The sequence below is a fragment of the Notamacropus eugenii genome, chromosome 1 (assembly GCF_028372415.1).
Source record: "Notamacropus eugenii isolate mMacEug1 chromosome 1, mMacEug1.pri_v2, whole genome shotgun sequence".
Lineage (NCBI taxonomy): Eukaryota > Metazoa > Chordata > Mammalia > Diprotodontia > Macropodidae > Notamacropus > Notamacropus eugenii.
Window position 1 is genome coordinate 578396696 of NC_092872.1, and position 19233 is coordinate 578415928.

Below are 19233 nucleotides of genomic sequence, written 5' to 3' on the forward strand. Positions count from 1 at the left end.
ATTAGATAACCACAATACCACTTCCAGATATGAGAACCAGCAAAGGCTTTATGGAGGAAATGGCATTTGAACTAGACTAGTCATTATCTATTTTCTTTTTTTCCTACCACTTTATTACGGTTCCCATTCCCTTTCCCAAACTTGTAGCTCAGACTTTCCTATCCCTGACCTATCATCTTTGTACAATTCTGACCCTCATTTCTTACTTCCTACATAACCTCCTATGCCCTTCGTGCTGCTGAAGGCATTTTTGTAAACACCATCTTTATACGCAGGAGTTCCTGCTGGAAGGCATGCTGTCTCTTAACCAATATCTTGGAAACCCTTGGATTTTGTAATGTTCTCATTCCACCCATGGTTACCTTACTCACTCCTTAGATTTGCTTTTGCATTTGTACTTCATATGTTGCTTCAGTGAGAGGCAGTGTAACATAATGAATGCATGGAAAGTCAGTATCACCGTCAGGATGGCTTGGGTTCAAGTCCTATCCCTGACACGCAGGCAAATCACATCACCTCAGGGTCTCTAGGCAGCTCTCTAGCACCATAAATTATCAAGCAACTGGCAATCAGAGTTGGTGGAGGGAGTTATCAGACTGACCAAATCACAGGTTCAGCTTGCCCTTTCCCTATGTCCTCCTCCCACCCTCCAATAGAGTTGTTTTACATTGTTTACTTCCTGTCTTATTTACTCAAAGTAAAGACTTCAGCGTTGGCTTCAGTGTTGTTTTGACACTACCTTGGATTCTAGTATTTGACCACAGCTCCTAAGTGACAATCCACATCTCAGGTAATCCCACCAGATCTCTATCTCTGCCTCGTTTCTCAATCTTGCTTTTCTATTTCTGTTCCTTCACTCTCCACTTGTTTCCACCTGCCTCCAAGAAGCTCCTGTCCTGTGAGGGAGCTAGCCAGGTTATATGTGTACTGAGTGTGGGGGGAGGAAGGAGGAAGCAGGGGGTGTTTCTGCTGTTTCTCTGTCCCAAAGGGCAGGGGATTAGTGGCTGAGTATAGCCTGCCAGACAGGATGATGTCCAGTGTCCTGGGGCCCAAATACAGCTGACTGCTGGCGTAGTGAGACTGTCATATAGTAAGCTGGCATAAAAAGGGAGACTGGCTGGGACCAGGTCTAGGATTGGTGGAGCAGGTTTCAAAGGAGGCTGAATATTCAACAATCACAGTTCTGAGATGGCACCCAGATGTACCTTGCTTGTGCCCAGGGCGAGACCCTTGGAGCACAACTTAAATGGAATATTAATGTTAGACATTTTCTAAGTGCCTTTAATGTTTCAAAGTGCTTTCATATATAGTTTCTCTTTAGATTCTCATATTAATCCAATAAGTTAGTGCATTTGGATGAGGGTCAGAAGACCTGACACACAATTCAGTCTGCTGCTAACTGGTTTCATGGGCATGGGTATATCTGTTAACCTCTCTGGACCTCATTTTCTTTTCTTCTCCTAAGGAGGTTTGGGGTAAATCAGAGGATCTCTAAAGCCCCTCCTAGCCTCAAATTCTATAGCTCTAGTTCCTTTTATTCCCATTTGTCATGTGAAAAACTGAGGTCAAGAAAAGTTAAATGAATTTTCCAGTACTAAATATATACCTTATATGGCTAGGATTAGACCGTCAAGTGATGTGTTCTCATTGTGCCACATTGCCTTTAGGAATTACAGGGACGTGAGAACCAGAAATTCTGATGATGAGAAAAGGCTCTTTTTGCCTAACAGATGATTGCCAAAATGAGAATCACTTTGTTAGAAGGGGGAAGGGGCACTAATTAACTGGGACTTGCACTACCTGTCTTCTGGTCTGGGCCCCACCACCTACTAGTCTTGTGTTTTGGGGCAAGCTGTAACTTTTCTGAGTCATATTTTCTTCAGTTTTTGAAATGAGGATAACAAGATCTGCCTGATCTATCAATATCATACGGTTGTTGTAAGACTCAAAGGAAATAAGGAGGGATAGGAAAGTTGTCCATCAACTCACAGAATGTTAGATATGGAAGGAACAATAAAGGTCATCATTTCCCACAAAGGGAAACTGAGGACCAGAGGATCTGAATGACTTGCTCATAGTCACATAGCTTGTTAAGTAGTAGAAGTGGTCATTGTGCCCAGGCCTTTGAGACTCTAAGGCAGGGATGGGGAACCTACAGTCTTGAGGTCACATGCGACCCTCTAGGTCCTCAAGTATAGCCATTTCACTGAATCCAAATTTGTTCTGTAAAGTTTGAATTCAGTCAAAGAGCCATACTTGAGGACCTAGAGGGCCACAGATTCCCCACCCTTGCTCTAAGGCCAGTGCTCTATATATGACTGCATCCATTCAGCTCTAAATTACCAAACAATTTAATTCAACAAAGACTTGAAATTTCCTGTACTCTGAGACATCTTACTCTTTTGAGGGGGAAATAAAAGATGCTATGCTGGAATGAGAATCCAAAGATAAAACAAAATAAATCTCTGACCTCATATGCTACTAAAACAGACACTGAAATAGAAACATTTAAATGGGTAAGCAAATGCAAGACAATTGAAATGGGAGAGAGCACTGACAACTCCAAGGACCAGGAGAGACTTCTCATAAGAGGTGGCATCTTATTCTATTTCTAAGAATTCTAGGTGCAGGAGAAGAAGAGAATGCATACGAGTCATGAGAGAGAGTTTGCACAATGGAACAGAAAAGGAAGAACAAGACTGGGGAAGGGGGAAAGGAAGAAAATAAGTATCTCCAAAGCATTCGCTATACTCTTGGCATCATGCTAAGTGTTTTATCAATACTATCTCATTTGAGATAACTATGTATTGATCTTCATAAAGCCCCCACAAGATAGGTGCTATTGCTATTCCTTTTTAACAGCTAAGGAAACTGAGACTTGCCCAGATTCACACTGCTAGTAAGGGTCTGAAACTAAATTTGAACTCAGGTCTTCCTGGCTCCAGGCTCTATCTACCAAACCACCTTAGTTGCCTAGCAAGTAGATCTCTGTGACTAAAACACAGAGAGTGTCAAGGGTATTGATAGGAAATTAGTCTGTAATGATAGACTAGAGGTAGAGTGTTATGGATGATAAATGCCAAACTGTCTTATTTTATCCTAGGGGCAGGTAGATGGCACAGTGAATACAGCTCTAGCCTGAAGTCAAGCAGCAGACCTGAATTAAAAATCTTGCTTTAGACACTTAATAGCTCTTTAACCTCTGTCTGCCTCAGTTTCCTCAACTGTAAAATAAATATAATAATAGCACCTACCTCACAGGATCATTGTGAGGATCATATGAGATAATATTTATAAATTACCTAGCACAGTGTTTGACATATAACAAATGCTTTATAAAGGACTTTTTTTTGTCTTCCCCTTCCCTTCCCAGAGAAAATAAAAAGTGTCTGAAAATTCTTCAATAAGAGAATGACATAGTTAAATCTGCACTTTAGGTGGCTTATTTTGGTAGCTGGGTGGAAGACAGAACAGAGTATAAAAAGACTGAGACCAGAATGACAAATAAGAAAAATATTGTAAGTCACCAAGGTGAAGAGTGTTGAGGCTGAATTAAATTATGACAATGAGTAGAGTGAAGAACACATGTGAAAAAGGTTATAGAGGCAGAGCTGGTTCAACATTAGACTGAAAAACTGATTAAAAAATCAAAGGAGTGGTTGAAAGGCCCCAGGGTTGTATACTACCGTGCCTAGAAGCATGGCAGAATTAGCAATATTTAGGGGAACAGGGTTTTTTTTGGCAGCAAACATAACTATCGTAATGACACTAAGACTTTTGAGGCAATCTGTGAATTGATTTCTCTTTTTAACACAGTGAGTTTGAGATCCTTATGGGACATCCAGGTAGAAATGTTCAATAGCATTGCCTGTTAGCAATTTAGAACTAGAACTCAGGAGAAATATGAGACGTAGCTATTTAAATTTGGGAGTCATCTGCAGATAGATGGATATTGAACCGATCAGATTTAGCCAAGATCTTTGGTAACTTGGGACAGAATAATTCCAGTTGAGTGGTGGTATCAGCTGCCTAACTGCTAGGAATTAAGAAAAGAAGTGAGTGAGCAAGCATGGACAAGGAATATAGATGACAGTTTTGGGGAGTTTGGCTATGAAAAGAAGAGGAGATATAAGGGAGAGAACTTGAGGGGATGCTAAACAAGTGAAAAGGTCTTTAAAGGATGGTGAAGGCCTAAGCTTGGAAGGTATTATTATTATTATTATTATTATTATTATTATTATTATTATTATTATTAAGGTGGTGATTATTTTATGCTTAGTTTCTGGATAAGAGCAATAACCATGCCTTTCTCTACACTCACCCTCTCCACTTCCCTCCTTGACTGCTAGAAGCTGTGAGAGGGCAATGGGATCACTTTCAGGTTGGGGAAGCACCAGGAAAACAGGCATAGGGGAAAACTTCTCCCTTGGAGGAAATCCCTTATTCTTTTTACTCATTAGATACCACAGACAGCAATAAATGAATAGAAGGCTAGCCAAGGTCAGAAGACTGCTGAACTCCAAAAGACCTGAGTTCAAATTCTGACTTAGGCACTTTTATTAAGTGACTCTGGGTTAAGTCACAACCTGTCAAAAATTCAGTTTTCTCACTTGAAATGGGGATAATACTATTACTTCCCTGGATTGTTGTAAGGATCAAATGAGATAAAGAATATGAATCATTTTGTAAACTTTACTGATATATAATGGCTATTATGTTATCATTATTTTTAGCTATTACCTAAACATTGAGTAACCCCAGGAAATTCTCTAAAACCATTTAGTTATAGAGGAGTAACTGGTTTACATCAGCAGCATCAGAGCATCTTCTGCATCACTTCTATTCCCTATGAAATCACAGGTACAGACCAAAATAAAATGGCTATCCCAAATCCAAGTATCCAGATAGAAGTATTTTTCTAATGTTAAAGATGAAGTTAAGTGCCTCTGACTACCAGAACTGTTGCCTTGTTTTTTCTTCTCTGTTGACATCAATGTTCCACCAGGTGGCGCTGTGATGACCACACAGCTGTCCAAGGAATGCATCCCTTTGCCATGAGCCGTTGTATCTGGAAAATAGGTTCTGTAGTAGATTCAGGAGCAGGAGGAAGAGGAGGAGATGCAGAATGAAGGGATATGCCTTACCACGCAGAGAACTCATTTCTGTATCTAGCAATGAATAGGGTCACAAGGGATGGAAAGTGATTCGACAACAAAACTCTATGAGAGGATGTTAAGTAACAAAGCCTGACAAGGCACAAATGGGAAAAATACTTTGGACTGAAAGATTACCTTTTACAAACTAGCTGTCTGACCTCATGCAAATCATTTAACCTCTCTTAGCCTCAATTTCCTTCTCAGTATAGGATAGTTAATATACTGAGGTATAGCAAAAAGAAGACTGGATTTGGAGTCAGTTGTTTGGCTGTTTTTAGTCATGTCTGACTCTTAATGACCTCTTTGGGGGTTTTCTTGGTAAAGATACTGGAGTGGTTTGCCATTTTCTTTTCTAGCTTATTTTACAGACAAAGAAACTGAGGCAAACATGGTTAAGTGACTTGCCCAAGTTCACACAACTAGTAAGTATCATGGATCTGAACTCAAGTCTTCCTGACTGAAGGTCCCACACGAACCACTGTGACACTTAGCTACTGAGCTGGAATCAGAAGACTCGAGTCCAAATCATCTGTTAGCTGTGTAGCTTTGAGCAAGTTACTTGTCACTCTTGGCTTCTGTTTCCTCATCTGTAAAATAGGGGATCTAAACTGCATGACTTCTAAGATCACTATCATTTCTAAATCCATAACTGGTAAGATCACAGCATTTGGAGTTTTTATTCTTTTGAAATGGAAGTATATACACCTCCACCCAGTGCAGAAAAACTATTAGGAAAGGCGGAAGGGGAATTACCTTTGAATATACAAGTGAATCACACCTTCCATCATTAATAAAGGAGTTCTTTTACAACAGAGCATTTAAAATTTTCTATTCTATTTTTTAATTTAATTTCTCCACTGCTTACAGTATACTTGAAGTTAATTGCTGATGAGCTGGATAAGAAATCCAACATACTGTAGCACAAAGAGACTGTTGAATTCCCTGCCCCAGCTCTGTCACTGAGTAGCTGTGGGACCTAGGGTTTAAATCACTTAACCCATCTGAGCAAAACAAACCTCATCTGCAAAAAATGAGGGAGTTGGACCATATGGTCTCTAGGTCCCTTCCAACTCTAATGATCTATGAACTCATGATCTCCAGCCCTAAAATTTTATAATTCAGTGATATCTCCCCCCTCAAAATCAGTGATTGCCATGTTAGTCAGAAGGGAAGCCCTTGGGTAGATGGAGAATTGTCTGTGCTTTCCCTCACAATTTTCCCTAGGTGTGGTTACTTCGAAGTACATGGCAGTTACCCATTCTCTGCTTGATCAGAAGTGACATTTCCAGTGACTGACTCAATGGCCATGGTGGGTCAAGGGGAAAGAATGAAAAGTCTGCAGGATGCCAGATCCAGCGGGAGTTAGAGGTAGAAGCAGGTGTTCATTTTCAGTAGAACAGGATGTGCATTTTTTTGGTGGGAGTAGGGAGAGGAAAGTGGAAGGGGGTGATTTTCTTGTTAGACAACCTCCAGGATCCTCTGCCCTACTTTGAAAGGGCTGCCAGTCCCATCACCCTAGGCTGGGATTCTCTTTACTGACTACTCATTGGCCACTTCCCTAAAAGAGGTAATCAAAGTAAGAAGGAGGGGCAAATGTTATTGTTGAGAGTATTACCATGTGAATGAAGGTCCTTGCTAAAGCTTTGGGTTTTTATGCCTTTGTATAATAGTAAAGGAGGTCCCAGGGAGTCCACCTCTTATGGACAGCCCCCAAAATCTTTTAACCTAAACTCGTTAGGAAGCAGTAGGTCTGGCAGCTGAGTAATGTAATTACGTAGATTGCCAACACATCAACTGAAACTAGTCCTTGTCCTAGATTTGAATTTTTCTTGTATTTATTTGGTTTTTTTTTTTTTCCTGTTCCTTGCTGTGAGACTTATGGGGAAACAGGGGTCATAGAATGGGATCTGAGAAAAACCATACTTACATTGCTTTCCCTCCATAGACTATCTTAGTTCTATGGGTTTATCAGTGTGGCTCAGGGCCAGGGAAGGTGAGTGAGAAACCTGTTGTGTGAATGTCAGGGAGGGAGTTAAATATATACAAAAGTGTATTCTAAGTTCTCCACTGTTTAGTTGGTAGCTGTCATAATGCCTTCAAGGACTTGATAGGAGTCAAGTAAGTACCTGCTACCAAAGGGGATAAGAACCAGTCGATATCATCTGTGTAGTATATCCTGGGAAGGAGATTCTAGTATATCAAGGCCTTTCGGTTTACCTCCAGGTAATGTTCTGAGCCTGGATTTCTTCTACACTTCATCACTTAATGATGTCATCAATACCTACGGATTCAATGACATATGAATATGACTCCCAGATCTAGTCGTAGCCTTTCTCTTATGCCCCAATCCCATATGACCAATTTGACCAGGTTCCCTACCCCTGAACCTGACTATTGGCCTCTTTAAACTAGAGGTCTTGTAGGCATGTTGGTTCAACATGCCCAAAACAAAACTCATTTCCTTAAACACACCCCTATTTGGAACTTCCCAGTTTTTGGGCACTACAGTCATTCCAGTCATCTGGGTTTGTAATGTTTATGTCATACTCAAATCTTCATTCTAACTTATCCTACGTAGCTAATTAATTGCTAAATCTTGTGATTTATATCTGTTCACTACATGTCTCTTGCATAATCCCCATTTGGCCAAGTATTCATTGTTCTATGATCTTAGCCCAACACCTCTTGTCTAGACCTTTGAAATCACCTTCTATTTGTTCTCCCCTGCCTCAAGTCTCTCTCTACTTCAGTCTGTCCTCAGTCTTACTGTCTTTTGACATAACTGCCAAAATGATTTTCCTAAAGCCTGTGTACCTAGTCATATCACATCCCTACTCAATAAACCCTTTAACCTCTAGGATGAAATACAAACTTCTGTATGGCATTTAAAACTGTTAAACCTGGCCTCTTTCTACTATTCTAACCTAATTACAAGAGATAGTGATCTATGGATCCTGCCATGCAGCTTTGCTATGGCTCACATGGAACATTCCATCTCCCATCTCTGTGCCTTTATGCTCTCTGCTTGTCCTCTCTCCCTAGAATACTCTCCATCTATATCACTTGAAATTCCTTATCATTTTTAAGACACCTCAAATGCAGCCTTCAATATGAAGCCTTTCCTTCTCCCCTCGGCTTTGATTGCCATCCCAAGATCTTCTCATATCTGATTTGTACATGTTTTGAAAATAATCATCATATATATGATGATGACTCCCAGACCTAGTCTTAGTCTCTCCTTTGTGCCCCAATCTCATATGACCAACTTTTTGAACTAGAAGTCCTGTAGGTATCTCAGGCTCAACAAGTCCAAAACATAAATTATTTCCTTAAAGACATCCTTATTCTGAACTTCCCTATTTGAAGGTGCTACCATCATTCCAATCAACTGGGTTTGCAGGGTGGTGTCATACTCATTTTAAGGTTTACAAAGTACTGTATAAATGCTATCTCATGTAATCCTCATAATTATGCAAATTAGATATGATCTTTACCTCCATTTAACAAATGAGGAAACTGAGGCTGAGAAAGGTTAAACTTCTCACCCAATGTCACATAACTAGTGTCTGAAACAGGAAATGAACTTAGTTCTTCCTGAGTCCAAGTTCAACACTCAATGCATTGTATCACCCAGCTAACAGTATGTGTGTGTTTATTTTCTCCCCCTTTAGAAGTCAGAATGCAAGTTCTATGAGGGTAGGGACTATTTTGCCTTTGTCTTTACATTTTTAGCCTCTACCACAGCCCTTGTCATATTCTAAATAATTGATAAATGTGCATATGTTATGTGATTGACTGATTGATTGGTTGGTTGAAATACAGAAGGTCAAGGCACCAGTTCATTGTTAAAATTCAATTTCTTTCTATTTCAAAATAAAAGCTATTCCCCCAAATCCCCCTTTCTACTTTGTTTCATTTCATTCCTTTCTCTTGATTTACCTCTTCTTGAATCCTCTTTCCTTTCTTTTTTTCCTGCTTTATCCTCTTCTTTCCTTCCTCTTGCCCTTGCTTCATTCTCTTTATATTTAGGTAAATGTCTTAGGCTTAAGCAAATATTAGCAAGTGACTATTGTGTGTAAGGCTCTCATCTCCATTTCCAGCTTAGCCTAATTCATGAAGCATTTAGGCTAGTCCAGGAAGCAGTGTAAGTTTTCGTATATGGGAAGAGAAGTTAGAAAGCACAGTGCTTGGCACATAGCAGGATCTTAATAAATGCTTATTTCCTCCCTTTTTCCTTTACTTCTAAGTTTCCTTTCATTTTTATCTATACAAATCCTACCACTATATTTATTAGCAGACCTGATGTTATTTGGTCCCACATAGAGAACAGGAATGGATATTCATTTATAATATATCACTTCTTAAATTCATATCCCAAGAGTACTGTTAAGCTAATAATCTTCATTTCTTTAACCTTTCCTCATAGGTATTGTTTTACAGTAAACATGAAAGAATCCACATATAGAATATATGAGGCAAGAGTAAACAGCTATAACTTGTGGCCCAGCAATGTGGCCTAAGTAATGAGGTATAAGAAATGGGTTCAATCAAGGGAATTACATGATTTTTAAAAATCACTTTCTCTTTGGCTTATATTGCTCCCACTCAAAATTGTCTCTGGGAAATTTCAAAATGTAATTTAAATATAGCTTGTGTGAAGGTGTCCGAAGATAAATGTAAATGGTCCCTCTGATCCCACACAAACAATAATGGTAGCAAAAATTCATATTGGGTGTGTTTGTCTTTATTCTGCTTTAAAAATATAATCAAAAGGTACATCTTGATTCTCTGTTGCTGTTCTTTGGTGAGTCTCTCCTTTCCCTAGGATTTTAAAGTCCTCTAGCCTCATACCACCACCTTGTGGTTTGGACTTCTTTAGGAAGGAAGCAAACTTGGGGTTGCTACTGGGGCAACCCCCTAAACATTCTGATGAGTGTCCCGTGGTTTGGATTCCCCTGGAAAAAAATTAAACTGAGATTGCTAGAGAATCAAAACCCCTTCCCATTTGAGCTGCAATGTTCATATTGTTGATAGTAATGATAGAGGGAAAGTGCCAGGTCTTTTTCATGACTCTTTTGTGATATCTCCAGTTTCATGCACCAAATGCACCTTCTTCAAGATCTTCTCCAAAAAATTAGTGCTGCCTGGAAAACCTCTGATAGACTGGATTCTAGGACTAAGAAGTTTGAGGGATGGCAGTGAACGAGTCCTAAGGCTAGTGCTATTCAGGAAATCATTTCCTACACCTAGAAAACAAAATTCCAGCATTACATTGCCCAAGAAATCTACCTCTTCTGTCTAAGAGACTAGTCTTCAAGAACTTTTTCCACCAGGACATGCAGTTCCCCTCTCCACAAATGCCAATTCCAGGGCTAAAAACATATACTGGTATCTTTCCAAGCCTGAAGATATCCTGCAGAGGTCCACACAGACACACGCCAACCCCAAGTTGGAGATACATTTTACAATGCTGGATAAGAAGGTCACATGGAAGCTAGGTGCTGTTCAGGAGAACAATTCAAACTGGTTTGGCAGAAGTTGAATTCCACTGTGTTGGAATCAGGAAATGGATGAAGGGTTGCAGACATGGACAATCTGTGCTTTGGAGAATTTAAACCCTGCCCTCTTAACCTTTCAGAGATTCTTTTGACAGAGATTCATGTGATCCCAAGTTCCAGTGCTAGTGAGGGGTGAAGGTATAGAGTTCTCTACTGTGCTAAAAGTGAATGCCTAGTGATTTCAGTCATTTTGTGAAGATTGTTTGCAGCAAGATGACATTGAATAACAGATTAGCCTTAGAGTCAAAAAAGTATTGAGTTTGAATCCTGCCTCTGACACATATTATCTTTATGACCATAGGCAAACCACTTTATTTTTTTTTTCATTTTTCCTGAATCCAAGAATATAAATTACTGGCAACCTACAACTGTTTCTACACACAGAACTCCTTAAGCACATTAAATGATCAGTCCAAATTATTTAAAAAACATACACGCTACAATAAAAGAAAGTATATGTCATAAACTTCTACAGCCTATGATGCAGCTCACCCTCGGAGAACTGAGTAAGCATTACTTCTGTTTGGGTAATACCATAGTGTTTTTGAAGTTCCATAGAGAAGCTGTAGGTATCCACAAAGAAATACAAAATATGGCCCTGGTATGTACAGATGCTGCAAACATCTCCGGGTATTTAGCAACACTTAGGACCAATTCCAGCCTATTCAAAATATAGGTGGATTGCTGCAACATACAACCACAACAATGGGTATACGAGAACTATCGTAGATGATATGATCAAAGATGCCTATATACTCATATGCATGTATATGTACATGTGATACATACTTAAATGCATGCATTTACATGAGTGTACGTAACCACAAAATGATCGGTCATGCACTGAGAAGAAATAACAGACAGGTACGTTGGGACCCCTAAGCTATTAAAAATAACAAAAGAGGGGCTTCTAGGAATTTGTGTAATACAATGTAAGACAGGACAGGCAGTGTGTCTGTTTTTTTAATAGATCACCAGCATATTTCAGAGTCCCAGGTACCCAGGGGGTCTTAGGAAATTGTTGATTGATGGATCTTAGAGGTAGGTAGATGGTGCAGTAGATAGAGTACTGGATCTGGAATCAGGCAAGTCCTAAATTCAAATCCTGCCCACATTTACAAGTTGTGTGATTTTGGGCAAGTCACTTCATCTCTGTTAGCCTCATCTGTAAAACGGGAATGATAATAGCTCTTACCTCCAAGAGTGGTTGTGAGACTCAAACAAAATGTGGAAGTGCTTTGAAAACTTTAACTTGCTATATAAATGCTAGTATGTGTTGCTATTGCTCTTATTATCTTCTAAGGAGACTTGTTGGGAAAACATGGATGAGAAATACACAGGACATGAGTACAAAGAGTAGAGTCAAGAGACTACTAAAATTGGAGATCCTTCACGGTATCAAGGTATGATTTTGTTTTGTGATTCTTTTTAAATCATCTCCAAGTTGTCTATACCTATCTTAAGTTAAGGAATTTATTTAATAATAGATTCACAGAATTCTGTTTGGTATTCAAAATCCTTCATAACCCAGTCCCTTCCTTTCCTACCTTTCCAGCCTTCTTACATCTTACTTTCACACAGGAACTTGTCAGTCTTGTCATGTTGCCTCCCTAGTAATTCCACAAAAAGATATTCCATCTTCTAGCTCCAGGTGTTTTCTCTGGCTGTTCCCCAAGCCTGGAAAGCTCTCTCTCCTCAGTTCTATCTACAGATCTCCAGACTTCCTTTTAGTATCATCTAAGATCTTATCTTTTACTGGTAGCCTTCCCCAACCCCTTTTTATTCTAGTTCCTTCACTCCATTAATTGCTTCCTCTTTACCCTGTAAATAGCTTGCTTGTACATATTTGTTTGCCTGCTGCCTCCTACTAGATTGTAAACTTCTTGAAGGTAGGAACTGTCTTTTTCCTCCTTTTGTATCTCCAGCACTTTGCACAGTGCCTGGCAAATAGTAGGAACTTAATAAATGTTTATTGATTGATTCATTGATAGAACTAGTAAGGGGCTGATTAAATGTTAATATTTCCATCATGTAGTACTTGTATATGGTGTGCCCACATCAGAAAAAGTGCTGTGCTCTTTGGGCAAAGCAAAATTGAGACAGTACATAGTAAACATAGGATGCGCAAACCTGGGATATGCACCCCAAATATTCACCCGGATTATCTGTGCCCAACCTGTGGTAGAGCATTCTGAGCTCATATTGGTCTGATCAGCCACAGTCAGACACACTGAAGTTTCACTTTATCATGGTGATCTCATTTTGGTCCTCTTCGAAGACGAAGGACAACAACCAACCAACTTGTAACCTAATGTTGACTTTACAGTTTCTTCTTGAAAGGCCCCAAAGACTCCAAGGATTTCATTTGTCATATTGATTTCTAATTTTTGTCTTCATATGCTTAACTCCACTTAAGTCTTCTTTTCCAGACCCTGAGTTTCCAGCTACTTCTTCTATAAGGAATCTGCAGCTATATATGTTTGTTTCCTTATAACTTACCCAGTCTTCTCCCACCTGATTCCCACTCCCCCACCACCACCAAACTATAGTTTGATTGATGAGTTGAGGGAAACTGAGAATCTGACAACCCCTTATTCCTTTCTTCTACTTGCCTTAAAGAGACAGCGTTTGGAATGAGCTTCAGCAGTCAAACGATTTCGGTTACTTTTGGAAATGTTAAGGCTACAAAGTTAAACTGTTTCAGATTTCTCCAAAGGAACATTACCATCTCTAATATTTACACACGTGGAAAAAAACAACCTTAAACAGTATTTGTATAAGTGCTTTGGGAAAATCTGCTGAAAGAGCTCATGGCATGGATGGGAGACTCCTAAAAGAGATGACAACATGTAAAGCACTACAAATGATGTGGCTGTGTTTATGGAGGAGAGTAATGGGATTGAAGCAAAGTGAAAAGGTGTTCTTTGGGAGAAGCATTTTTAGGCAATTGAAAACAGCAGAGGTTTTGAACGTAGTGAATGGTTTGGGGGTAGTACATGATCATGTGATCAATTAAGACTCAAAGTATCCTGTGTTTTATTGGGCACGATGACGTTCACAAAGAAGGTGAGGAATGCCCCGTGATGTCAAGCACAACTCCCAGGGGCTGAATTCTTTGCTCCCTTCCCCCTTCTTTTTCTCTCCTTCTTACCTCACCACTTTCCTTGGAAATATAGGGGGAGAAAAAAAGGTTATACTATCCCAAAGGCCAGCTTAAAATTTCCCAAGTCTCCTATGAGGGGAGAAGACCCTTCCAGCCTGAGAATAATTATTTTATTTTATTATGTTTTAATTTTCAGTTCCACATTTTCTCCCTTCCTCTGTCATCTCCTCCACCTACTGAGAAGACAAGAAATACTAAACATACATATATACTTATACAGCCATATAAACCATTTCTGCATTAGCCATGTTTGGGTGAAAAAAGCCATAAAAATAAAGGAAAAGAATATGCCTCAGTCTTCACTCTGAGTCCATCAGTTCTCTATCTGGAGATGGATAGCAATTTAAATCATGAGTTCTTTGGAGTTGTGTTGCATGGATAAGATTTACTAAGTCTTTCACAGTTGATTATCCTTACAATGTTGTTACTGTTTATATTTTTCTCCTAGTTCTACTCACTTCACTTTGCATCATTTCATATATGTCTTCCCAGGTTTTTTTGAAACCATTACTTTCATCATTTCTTACAACATAATAGTATTGCATCATATGCATTCATATGCCACAGTTTGTTTAGCCTTTCCCCAATCAATGGGTATCCCCTCATTTTCTAATTCTTAGCCACCACAAAAATAGAGTTACTATAAATATTTTTTGTACATATGGCTCCTTTTCCCTTTTCTTTGATCTGAGAATAAATCTTCAAGATGGTAGCCAGTTAATACTGATATGGGATTTAGCTTATCTGGGGTTTTGGTTCCAAGGTTCTGTGTAATATCTGACAAAGTAAAATGATTGATCTCTTGAACTTGGCAGATTTTTGCCAAGTAAATATTTGCCCAAAGTAAGCCATTCCTCATCCCCAAGAAGGTAGGATATTTACTATCTACAGACTGACAGACCTCTGTCTAAAAGCCAGTATGACTAAATATCTACATCTTGCTTTTGATTAACAGGTTGTAGCAGATTAAGGGTCTTTTTGCCCCAGTTCAGGAATGGATCAGGCTGGTAGCTGATCATAAAAATATTTCATATTTATATAGCAGTTTAAGGCTTGCAAAATATTTTCCTCATAAATAATGCTGAGAGATATTTAATACAAGTATTATTAAAGTGAGAAAACTAAAGCAGAGGGAGCTTAAATAAATTTCTTAGGACCAAATAACTTTTTAGTATTCGATCTAGAAATCAACCTTCTTGGTTATGACTACATATTACATTACATTGGCTCGCAATATTAATCTGATAGTTGCCTTCAGATTTTGAAACTGAATGAAGCCAGTATTCTTGGGACAATGCAAACAGGTTCATGCTCTTAGAATAGATATTGACATGCAACAATTCTGGATATGGAGGTGTTTCACTGTAAGAGGTTTGTATATGTAATAGGAAGCATCTTTTAATCAATAGAAAATTAGCAAACTGTGATTGCTTCGACATTTTAGTTCTTCATTTTCAGTTTTTTTGTTTTTTTGTTTTTTTGCATGCGGGTTCCTTACTGGGAATTCTAGTCTATTTGAAAGGTATTTAAAGCATTAATAATTTTCTCGGGAGAAAATGATTTTACAAAATTCTAGTGATTCCTAATGATTCTGACATTTAGATGGTGCCTTAAAGGTTTGCAAAACAAAAGGTATATGTTATTTCATTTGATCTTAATGACAGCTTCATGAGTAGGTGCTATTATTATCACTGTTCTGTTGATGAGAAAACTGAGACTGAGAAAACTTAAATGACTTTCCCAGAGTCCAATAGCTAGTAAGTGACTGAGTCAGTCTTTGAACTTCATGGAGTCTTCCTGATTCAGAGTTCAATATTGTATCCACTATACCACCTCAAATGCCAATGAAGACAGAAGCCATCAGTTAAATGGCATCAATCATTTGATTGAAATAATGGGTAGGGCTAATGCAAATTTATGTAGCCTAACAGGTTTTCAAAATAATTACAAAAGCCGTTATTATGACAAGACTCCATGTTTGAGTGACTCTGAGGGAGTACTCCTTTCTGGAATTTTTTTAAGCCCAGATGAGTTTCTCTCCCTTTCTGGTCCAAGAAAAGTCAAATCTTTTCCTGAGAAGAGTGGTGGTACATTAGAGTACCATTATGTCCTAGAGTATCGCACTAGCTTAATGGTTCAATGTAGGATTACCGTTTCTTTGACTGAAGGAGGCAGCAATGAATATTATCTTCCTAAAACTAGAATATATGTAAAAGAGTTGTCTTTAATATGATTCTCTTCAGGTATCAGGAAGAAATCACATAGGATAGAAAGGAAAACAAGTAGTTATGATTCTAAGTGAAAAACTTTGGGTAACAAGTGAAACAGCAGCCTAAGAACCAGGCAACTTCTAATTACATGACTTACGTGGCATCATTCAGGCATGGCCAAAGAAGACTTTACAACCGGTGGCATCTACTGGAGTTTGAATATGCTGCTGTAGCATTTTTTTTACCTTAATTTCATAGAAAATAAATATGGTCTCTCCTTGCTATTGTATGTGCCCTGGACCATGAAATATACAGCAAATGATGGCACTAATGAACTGTGGTGAACTGTTGGTTGTAACTCATCTACCATACTGCCTCTACATGCTTTATTGTAATCATTTTTATTAATAGAATACATTGTAGTGTTTGTGGTAGCTAAGGTTACAGACACCCATCACAGCTGCCTATTTTCATTTTCTCATCATGGTCCTTATAAATGATCCAATAAATTATGCCTTTCAGCTGAGAATTTCCATACTTGGTCTCTGCCCAAGAGTGACTTTTTTTTCTTAAACATTCAGCCATTTTGATTTATGTGAATGTGAAAATATCTACTTTTCTCTGCCTCAAAACCAATTTAAAGGATATTCTTTTGCACACAGAGATCTCCAAAATAGCTGAACCTTTCCATATATTTAGGTTTCATTAAAGAACAGTCCCATGGGGAAAATGAAAACAAATCTGAACTAGGGCAGTTTTCGGCTACAAAAACTGCCTAGCCCTATAGCTATTTCAGTAACTTAGAAATTCTGTAAACATATAGGGCAAAAAGCTGTCCACAGTTATGCCCTAGCAGCAACCAGGGAATTCATAATTCTGTTCTTCCTTTCATTTGTTGAGGGTCCACAGCCAATGGAGTTTGGTGATGATGTTAGCCAGAGTACTAATGCTTTTTGTATCTCTTGTCTCTTGCTTGATAGGCAGCAACTAAGTCACTATATTACCCTGATTTTCTTTCTCAATTAACTTGTTTCATTTTGATTTTTTTTTTGTCTTCTTGTCAGATGTCACCACATTCTTCCCGATTTCTACTAGACTTGGAAATTGAAGACCTCTTGGGCTGAGAATCATTTATATGAGTTCCAGATCAGGCAAACCAAGCTGAACCTCTGTATTTTCATCCTGAAGTTTTAATACAGTACCTTCTACCTACATAAAAAGGAATTGTGCAATCACTTTTGGTCAATAAAGAATGGATGGTTTAGTTATTGGGTTTTTAAATGAATGAATGAATCAAAAGTATTTCTTAAGCACCCACTATGTCCCAAGCTTTTTTCTAGGCACCAGACATACAAATATAAAAGTGAGGCAAGACCTTATTCTCAAGAAGTTCACATTTTTAAAAGTAAATAAATTTATTTTTAGTTTTCAACATTCATTTCCCTAAGTTTTAAATTTTCTCTACCTCCCTATCTTCTCCCCTCCCCAAGACAGTGTGCAATCTGTTTTAGGCTCAACTTATACATTGTTATTAAATATATTTTTACATTAGTCATGTTGTATAGAAGAATTAGAATGAATGAAAGGAATCGTGAGAAAGAAAAAGCAAAACAAAACAAAAAAGAGAGCAAATAGTAAGCTTTGATCTGCATTCAGACTCCGTATTTCTTTGGATGTGGGTAGCATTTTCCATCATGAATAAGAAGTTCACATTTTGAGAGAGGAAGTCAACATATATCAGGGAGAGAAAGTAATTTTGCTTTGGGAAATCATTATTTTGAATAGAGATTTCAGGATAATATTACTGGTAATATTGATTTGATTGCTATCCCCACAGCAAGAGGGGATAGTAGGGTACAAGTAAGAGATGTGGTGTTGTAAGAGGGTACATGAGAAATCATCTGAAGTAGTTGGCTGGATTGGATGTGGAGTGTGGGGAGTCTGGAGAGCCTGAATACAGATAGGAGATGGGTTTGTACTCCCTACCTGGTCAGGACAGTTCAGCCCTAGGGCAGTGTTCCAAAACTGAGTGGATCACCTCCCAAGGGAGAAGTCTGCCATTTTCACATTCAGGCATTTTGCTAGACACTGGGGATACAAATTCAGTTTAGGTAGTGTAAACAAAGCATTTCAAGGCTCATTATCTGAGTGTCTATCTTTAGCTTCTGGATTTAATTTCTGTGACCAATAAAGACAAGCACTTCTTTGAGACTGCCTATCTCTATTGGGCCAACAGATGACCTAAATCCAAGGTATATGCTTTCCACCGACTGAATACTTATTTCAGATTCTAGAAAAGCAGATCTCTCAACTTAAGAAGAACCTTCAGTTTGTGCGATTGCTTTGACGTTAGTAGAATTACTCAGGGTTAAAAACTAGCGGGTAAAAATGGAGAAAGGTCAGGGAATAATGGTTTCTCTTTTCTCTCCCAGTGTCCCAGGAACAAAGGACTAAAGATTTCTATCTGGTGGGTACCTTAGAGATCATCTAGTCCAATCTCCTCATTTTACAAATGAGGAAAATGAGACCCAGAGAAGTTAGTTTACTTGCCCAAGGTCACAGAAGTAATAAGTGGGAGAGTTGGAATTTGAATTTAGGTCCTCCTTCTCATTGTATCACACTGCCTTGCTAAGGAGTGAAGGGCGTTGTTGAAATGGCTGGCCATTGGATCATGGCTGGGAAGAAAAAGAAAAGAAATCAGAATGATCAAGAAGGCCTTAATCCACAAAGGGAAGGAGTAGGGGGAACCAACTATATACGTACATACATACATATGTATATATGTATGCATATATATATATATATATACACACATACATACACACACATACACATATATACATATACACATATATGCATATATATAATGTATATCTATTACATATACATGTATAGATATATAATCTGGCAAGCCAATTATCATACAGACTAGATGATATAATATAGGAAGAATAACAGAAAAGAGGATCTGAAATTGATAGGAGAAAATACTCAAAGAGAGCCATCAATAAAACCCATGGCCTCAAACATCTATACAAATGTATAAAATATGGACAACAAATAAAGTAAACAAAAGATCCTAATCTGATGAGGCAAATTTGACCTTGTAGGTATCAGTAAGATGATAAAATGGGATTTATAACTGG

The 19233-nt window shown here is 38.4% G+C and overlaps 1 long non-coding RNA gene across 1 annotated transcript; it reads left to right on the forward strand.

The window, feature by feature from the left end:
- The first annotated feature begins 711 nt into the window (after positions 1–711).
- On the forward strand, positions 712–17323 carry LOC140527766 (uncharacterized). Its single transcript, XR_011974917.1, has 3 exons — positions 712–790; positions 12018–12117; positions 17152–17323. It is a non-coding gene; the product is annotated as an uncharacterized lncRNA (long non-coding RNA).
- Positions 17324–19233: the final 1910 nt, after the last annotated feature.